This window comes from Terrapene carolina, unplaced genomic scaffold (genome assembly GCF_002925995.2).
Source record: "Terrapene carolina triunguis isolate 2854851 unplaced genomic scaffold, T_m_triunguis-2.0 Scaffold21768, whole genome shotgun sequence".
Lineage (NCBI taxonomy): Eukaryota > Metazoa > Chordata > Testudines > Emydidae > Terrapene > Terrapene triunguis.
The window spans coordinates 321-6,970 of NW_020686119.1; the positions used below are offsets into that span (position 1 = coordinate 321).

The following is a 6,650-nucleotide window of genomic DNA, read 5'->3' on the forward strand; positions in this document are numbered from 1 at the left end:
TTTTTAAATTAAAAAGAGCACGCTACCAGCTACAGGGAAAACTCATTTCCTTGTATCTCTGTCCCTCCTTCATTTGCACAGAAACCGGATCCATGTTTCTGAAGAGGTCCCCTGAATCTGCTACTTATTCCCCTCACTGTCTGGGACTTTACATATGGTTGCCTTGGAAACCATTAGAACATCAGTTTTCCCCCAAATCAGACTTCAGCTGCAGGTGTTTGTTTCATTAGTCTGCTCAGGGCATGTGTGTAATCAGGGTAGATCAGGTGAAACACGGACTGAACATGCGGTTCATCACAGCAGACCCCTCCTAGTCCTAAAAGTGGCAATGTGGTTGCCCCTCCCACACACAAACCACCACCCAGGACTCTGAGACCTCAAGTGGTTGAGAATTTTAGCTGCTTCCTCACCCAACTTCCTCACATTGCAACATGGACTCCCTGGCTTCCCAACTTCCCCTGCAAGACAGATAAAATCCCTGCATGCATAAACATGGGAGTAGCCAGTAGAAGCAGGGAGGTGATTTTACCCCTGTATATGGCACTGGTGAGTCTGATACTGGAATACCACATCCAGTTCTGGTGTCCAGATTTTAAAAAGGATATTGAAAAAAATGGAGAGGGTTCAGAAATGAACCATAAAAGTGATTCAAGGGCTGGAGAAAATGCCTGATAGTGAGAGACTTAAGAAGTTCAATCTGTTTAGTTTAAATCAAGAAAAGGAAGCTTGAGAGAGGTGACCTGATTACAGTGTACAAGTACCTTCATGGGGAGAAAACACAGGGTCCTATAGGTCTCTTTAATCTAGTGGAGAAAGGCAGAACAAGAACCAATGGCTGGAAGTTAAAGCCAGGCACGTTCAAATTAGAAATAACGCACACGTTTCTAACAGTGAGGGTGATTGAACAAACTCCCAAGGGATGGTGGATTCTCCATTCCTTGCTGTCTTCCAATCCAGACTGAATTCTCTGGTCGGTATTAAACTGGAGATCAGACTAGGCAATCTAATGGTTCCATCTGGCCTACGAAGATCTGGCTTTTCAATACGGCCATACGAGCAGCTGCTAAGGGCACAGCAGTTACAGATGAGGAAATGGCACAGTGAAGTTACCTGGAGACACTGTGAGGCGAGAGCTAGTGCAGGGAACTATTTTAAAGGACCATGCGGGGAGAACGGCTGAGTTTTAGAAAGGGGAAGGAGTCAGGGAGTCATAGTGGGGATTACTAGGTGACGTTCTATGCCCCGCACAATGCAGGAAGTCAGACTAGATGGCCATAATGGTCCCTCCTGGCCTTAAACCTTGACCCCATCTACTATGGGAAATGCCCAGATTTCACTGCAGGCCTGAAATGGAAGCCACACAGGGAATTAATGCTTCTCTCCTTCTTTGATGTAGTGGGGTCTGCTCAGGGCACATGTGGCATCAGGGTGGATCAGGTGAAAGATGGTCTGAACATACAGTTCATCATGGCAGACCCCACCCACACCCTCAAACCCAGCTGCGACATCACCAATGGCAAAGACCAGAGGGGTCTCCTGGTCTGGGAAGAAACTTCTTGTAGGCTGGGTCTCCCCTCCACACCAAGCCTCAAGATAGTCCCCATGCATCCAATTATGGGCTGTCTCATACAGTAGCACACTTCCCCCAATACCAAGTGTCTGTCCAAGGAGCGCTCATTGTGCCACAAGAGCGAGGATCTTATCCCTAATATTTCTGGAGTCTGAGACACAGGAACATAGGTCTTGCCATGGAAAGTGAAGGATTAAAAAGTGCCTCAAGCACAGGGACAGTTGTGTGGTTACGGTTCTGGACTGGGACATCTGGGATCAGTTCTCAGCTCTGCCACAGACTCCCTGGGTGACCTCAAGCAAATCCTTTTAAATCTCAGATTTGGGTACCTAACTCCACTGGGCTCCTTTGAAAATCTCAGGCTTCAGCTCTCTGTACCTCGGTTCCCCATCTGCAATGCTGCTACTTCCTGTTTTCCATCCTTTATAACCTAAGTAGACAAAGTCAACAAAAATCTTTGGGACAGGGATGGCCTCTAATGAAGTGTCTGTACAAACCCTAGCACAGTAGGGCCTCAAGGCTACAGTGTAATACAACTAATAATAAAACAGTGGATGGGCCCATCAAGTCAAGCATCCTGCCTCTAGCAACACATCCCTGGCAACTTCCTAACAGATCAGAGCAAGCCCTGAAAGCACAGGAGCTGATTATCTTCATCTCAGCTCAGGTAGCCCATAAAACCACTCAGTCCCTTTCCTTTAAGGCTCTACTCAGTTGGAGGCCCTTACCCTACTGTCCTTGGGGCTCAGGTCCAGGATGTTTCATTACAGACCATTTTCAAGATTCAGTTACAGTACTTCATTTTTCCACTTCAGCCCCGATCATTTCATGGGGGTGGGGAGTCAGTCTTCATCCTCCAGCCTCTCCACAATTTGAAACAGGCAAAGAAACATTCATAAGACTAGAGTGTGACCAACACAGCCTCTTCCTCTCCCCTACTGTTGCAGCTACACCAGAGATCAGAGTTGCCACTGGACTCATCTAAACCTAATTCCCAGCACACCACAGCCCAGTTCTACCAGAGCATAGCTAGGCAGAAAGAGAGAACACTATACATGGAGGGGAAGACAGCAGGAGTAAAAGGAAGTCACTTCTGGGGTGGAGGGAGGCAGCGAGAGCAAAGTGCAACAGGAGAAGGTAGGGGAATATTTTAGCGGACATCTGGGTAAACTCCCTCCTGATGCTTACAAAAAGATCACATTGCCCTTTTAACATCCACAGTGAGCAGACAGGATCTCAAATTTTGTTAAGGCCTCAAGCAAAAGACCGAACAGCTTCAGACAAAAAGCATTAATTTATCTGCAGTGGCAGGAGGAAGAGATGAACCAGTCCTGGACAATGAGGACTTAAAATCTGAAGGCCTCAAGACATGTGAAGCCACAAGTCACTCCTACTACACTCCATTGTCACAGCTGAAAGTTGGATTGGTCAACACAGCTGGTAACAGATACTTCAATCAAGTCAGAGTTGAAAAACATCTGCTACATTACAAAGGCCAAAGCTGAAGGTTTGACACGCCTCAGCCTGCACTATTTGGGGGAAGGGAGATAGATCAGGGCAGGCTTAGGCCTGCCAGACCACCTAACAGGAATACTCTGGAGTCCTCTCTCCAGGTTGGAAATTTTAGGTCTTGCTAAAGCACTTAAAGAGAGGTAGCCAAATAGAACCCAGAAGTCCTGACTCCCAGTCCCCCTTCTCTACAACTAGACTTGATTCCCCTTGCTCTAACCACTAGTCCACACTCCCCCAGAGTTGGGAATAGAACCTAGGAGTACTAACTCCTAGCCCCCCTGTTCTAACCCATTATAGTTGCCCCTAGATTTTGACAGTTTTGCTGTTATGTAATGTTTAACCCCCCTGGGCAGGGATTCGCCGTTCCTCTGTAAGAAGCCAATCTCATACCAGCTCACTGAGCCTCATATCTGGAACGTAGCATTTCTCCAAAGCAACTGTTTCCTCCCAGCTCATCAATTCCATTTTCAGTCTAAAATGAAGAGATACAAACATTGGTTTAGGATACACAGACCAAAACCTGGCAACCAGACCACATCCAACCCTGCCATAGCTATGTCAGAAAATTGGTGTTTAAAGGTTACACTAGAGACAGGATTGTAAAAGCCTCCACAGCAGGATGTTCCCAACTTTAGGAGTCACCAATAATGCAGAAGCTACACCCTCTAAAATTAATACAGTAATAAGGGTTTGTCTTTCTCTAGCTCCTTTCTTCCAAAAATCTCCAGAGGCTTTCAGAGAATCTAAGGGAATTATACACCATACTTATCCCCTTAGGTTCCTCTAACAATCCCAGCCCAAGTACTTTACAAATATTAAGCCTCATCCACCCTGTGAAGTCAATATCATCTCCACTGTATAACTGAGGAAACTGAGGCAAATCACTTGCCCAAGGTCACACAGCGAGAGGCAGAGCCATGAATAGAACCAAATGAAGGTCAATCTCAATTCACTCTTCTCTAATCAGTAAACTCCACCTCCTCCCAGCACCAGAAACAGAGCTCCCATTATCAAATATCTGAGCACCTCACAATTTCTTCCTGGTGATGTAGGGCATTGCTATTATCCACATTTTACAGATGTGGAATTGAGGCAGAGGGCCAGTTTTTTTAAATGTCTGTGGGCACCTAAAGAGGCAGATTGAAATCAGTGGGGGTTAGGCACCTAGGCACTTCTGAACATCTCACTGTGCATCTATCTGTATCTTTAGATGCCCACGTACCTATACAAATCTGGCCCAGAGAGACTAAAACTTGCACAAGGTCGCACAAGAAGTTTGTGGTAGAGCAGGAAATTAAGCCCATGTCTCTCAAGTCCCAGGCTAGCACCCTAATTGCTGGTTCATTCTTCCTCTCAGCCAAAAGGCTTTAAATCTCAGCTCTCCCTGATTTACTTTGGGACTTTTAAAACTAGACTGAACAAAGTGATAGAAAGCAGACTGTAGGGAACAATCCTGCACTAACCCCAAGAAGACAGGCCTGTTAGGCCACACATTCTATGCAGCTCTAACCTTCTGTGTTAGAATAATCCTTAATTGAACCCATTACTGCCCTGAATGAGCCTCCAGACTTTATCCCACTGCTTCATTTGCAGATCCAACTCCCAGAGCAGGGCAGAGAACCTTTCTGTTAAAGCCCGGCTGCTTGCAGCCTATGGCGTTTGCATTCTGTATCTGAAATCCTTTGAGGCTTCATAGATACTGGGCTCTTGGGTATCTTTCTGGCCTGCATAAAAGTTGTTGGTTCTCTTTATCGTGGTAGGTGCAAGGAGTAGGTGCTACAGATCAGGTAAAAGTTGCAGTCTGGGATCACTCACAGGTTATGAAGTACCCAACCACTAGTAGCTAATAAGGGATCAAAAACAATAATATTTGATAATGTGCTCTTTTTCTAGGAACTCCCATCCAAAGATTTTTGAGTGTTTTATAATCATGAATGAATCAAGCCTCACATGCTTCCTATGAAGTATTATTCACATTCTACAGGTGAGGAAACTGAGGTACAGAGGGGCAAGGGCAAAGTGGCTTGCTCAAGGTCACCCCTGGGACAGCATCAGAGCCAATAGTCAGGAGTCCTGACTCCCAGTCCACCCACCATTAGACCCCACTACCCTCCCAGGGCTGAGGTAGAACCCAGGAGTCTTGACTCCCAGCCCACCCACCCCCATCATGAAACTGCATTTTTTAAAGGGGGTCTGGATGGCACGTGGGGTTCGGCAAAGGCACTATACAAGTAGATGGAAGTTTTACCACTGGAGTCAGACTGGGCTCAGGACAGCCTCTGAATTCCACCCTGTGTTTCAAAGCCAGCAGAGCTCGCTCAACTTTCTTCTCTTGTAATTAAGCTTCCATTTATTTACTTCAGTGGTGCAGCATGCAGTTCCAGCCGCAAATTATAAAGTGGGGAGAATAGCCAAACCAAAACTGAGGCCTGGAGTCACCTTCAACTCCCACGCTTTCCCCCAACGCGTGGGCCACACACAGCGTGGGCAATTTCACCATTACCACCAGCAGCATTTTTGAACACTAAGTCAAACCCACTGCCAGCTCACTCCACACCCCTGAAGAGACTGCTAGAACACACAGCAAAAGGCACCGTGCTAACCCAGCCTCCCTCGGCAGCAGGGACATTCTTTGTTTAACTTTCACCAGCTCACCCACCACGTGGTTTTTCCTCTTAATAACAGATCTGTACATAAAACACCTACTGCTGTTTATGATGGTTTGCCTACGACAGGAGGAGTGGATCTCTGGGCTTTGCTCTCCCTTCCAGAGCTGGGAGTAGAATCTATTGGATTAAAGGGCAGAATTAAGCGTCAGAACTCCTGCGTTAGCTTCCGAGCTCTGCAGCACACTCCGTGTGCCCTGAAACAAGTCACCAAATCATACAGGGGCGGGGAGAAGAGAGGAGTAGGAGAGAGATAACGAACTCATTTTACAGCATGTGTGACTTCATGCAGACCTGAAGAGGAACACTGCAGACACATAATAATTTATTAAAACACAGGGACAAATCATGCCGTCTGTTTCACCCAGGGACTGCAAAGTCAATGGGGATTTCAGGGGTGTCGCTGAAGATCGCACAGTTTTAACAGACCACTTTCCCACTAATCCCCTGCCTTTGGCCCTACGTAAAGGGGTGGCCTATGGATTCTGAATTCAACCCTAAGGCCAAACTCAATCCACGGGAAAACCTTTCTCCACCACATACAGTTTAACTACATTTATTCTAATCCTAACACATGGGTGGATGGCAAAAATTAAACTCAGAATGGCAAAGGATTCAAACAGAGCTAGAGATCTTGCCACTTACCAAGCACGCTGGTCTGGGAGTACAGGAACAGGATACGTACAGGAAGCATGGTGATAATGAAAGAGAGAAAGATGAGAGGAAGTGGTAGGTGGGACAGAGAAGAGAGCAGCTTTGCAATTGGCTGAGAGCATAAACCTGTCAGTCTCATTTCCTTGAATCAAAAAGGCGAGATGCTGAAACATTAATCTGTTGAGGCTTCAAACCATGTGGCTACAGACCTTTACAGAGCTGGGTTTAGGAAAAATTGTGTGACGGAA

The 6,650-nt window shown here is 46.4% G+C and overlaps 1 long non-coding RNA gene and 2 other non-coding genes across 3 annotated transcripts; all 3 read right to left on the bottom strand.

The window, feature by feature from the left end:
* Positions 1 to 228: 228 nt before the first annotated feature.
* LOC113408680 lies at positions 229 to 306 on the bottom strand. The gene has a single exon (XR_003370349.1). It is a non-coding gene; the product is annotated as a small nucleolar RNA SNORD126 (small nucleolar RNA).
* A 1,093-nt stretch (positions 307 to 1,399) lies between these two features.
* On the bottom strand, positions 1,400 to 1,477 carry LOC113408681. Its single transcript, XR_003370350.1, has one exon. It is a non-coding gene; the product is annotated as a small nucleolar RNA SNORD126 (small nucleolar RNA).
* A 2,026-nt stretch (positions 1,478 to 3,503) lies between these two features.
* LOC113408679 lies at positions 3,504 to 6,448 on the bottom strand. The gene is made up of 3 exons (XR_003370348.1): positions 6,394 to 6,448; positions 5,789 to 5,868; positions 3,504 to 3,554 (listed from the first exon to the last, which is right to left on the bottom strand). It is a non-coding gene; the product is annotated as an uncharacterized LOC113408679 (long non-coding RNA).
* Positions 6,449 to 6,650: the final 202 nt, after the last annotated feature.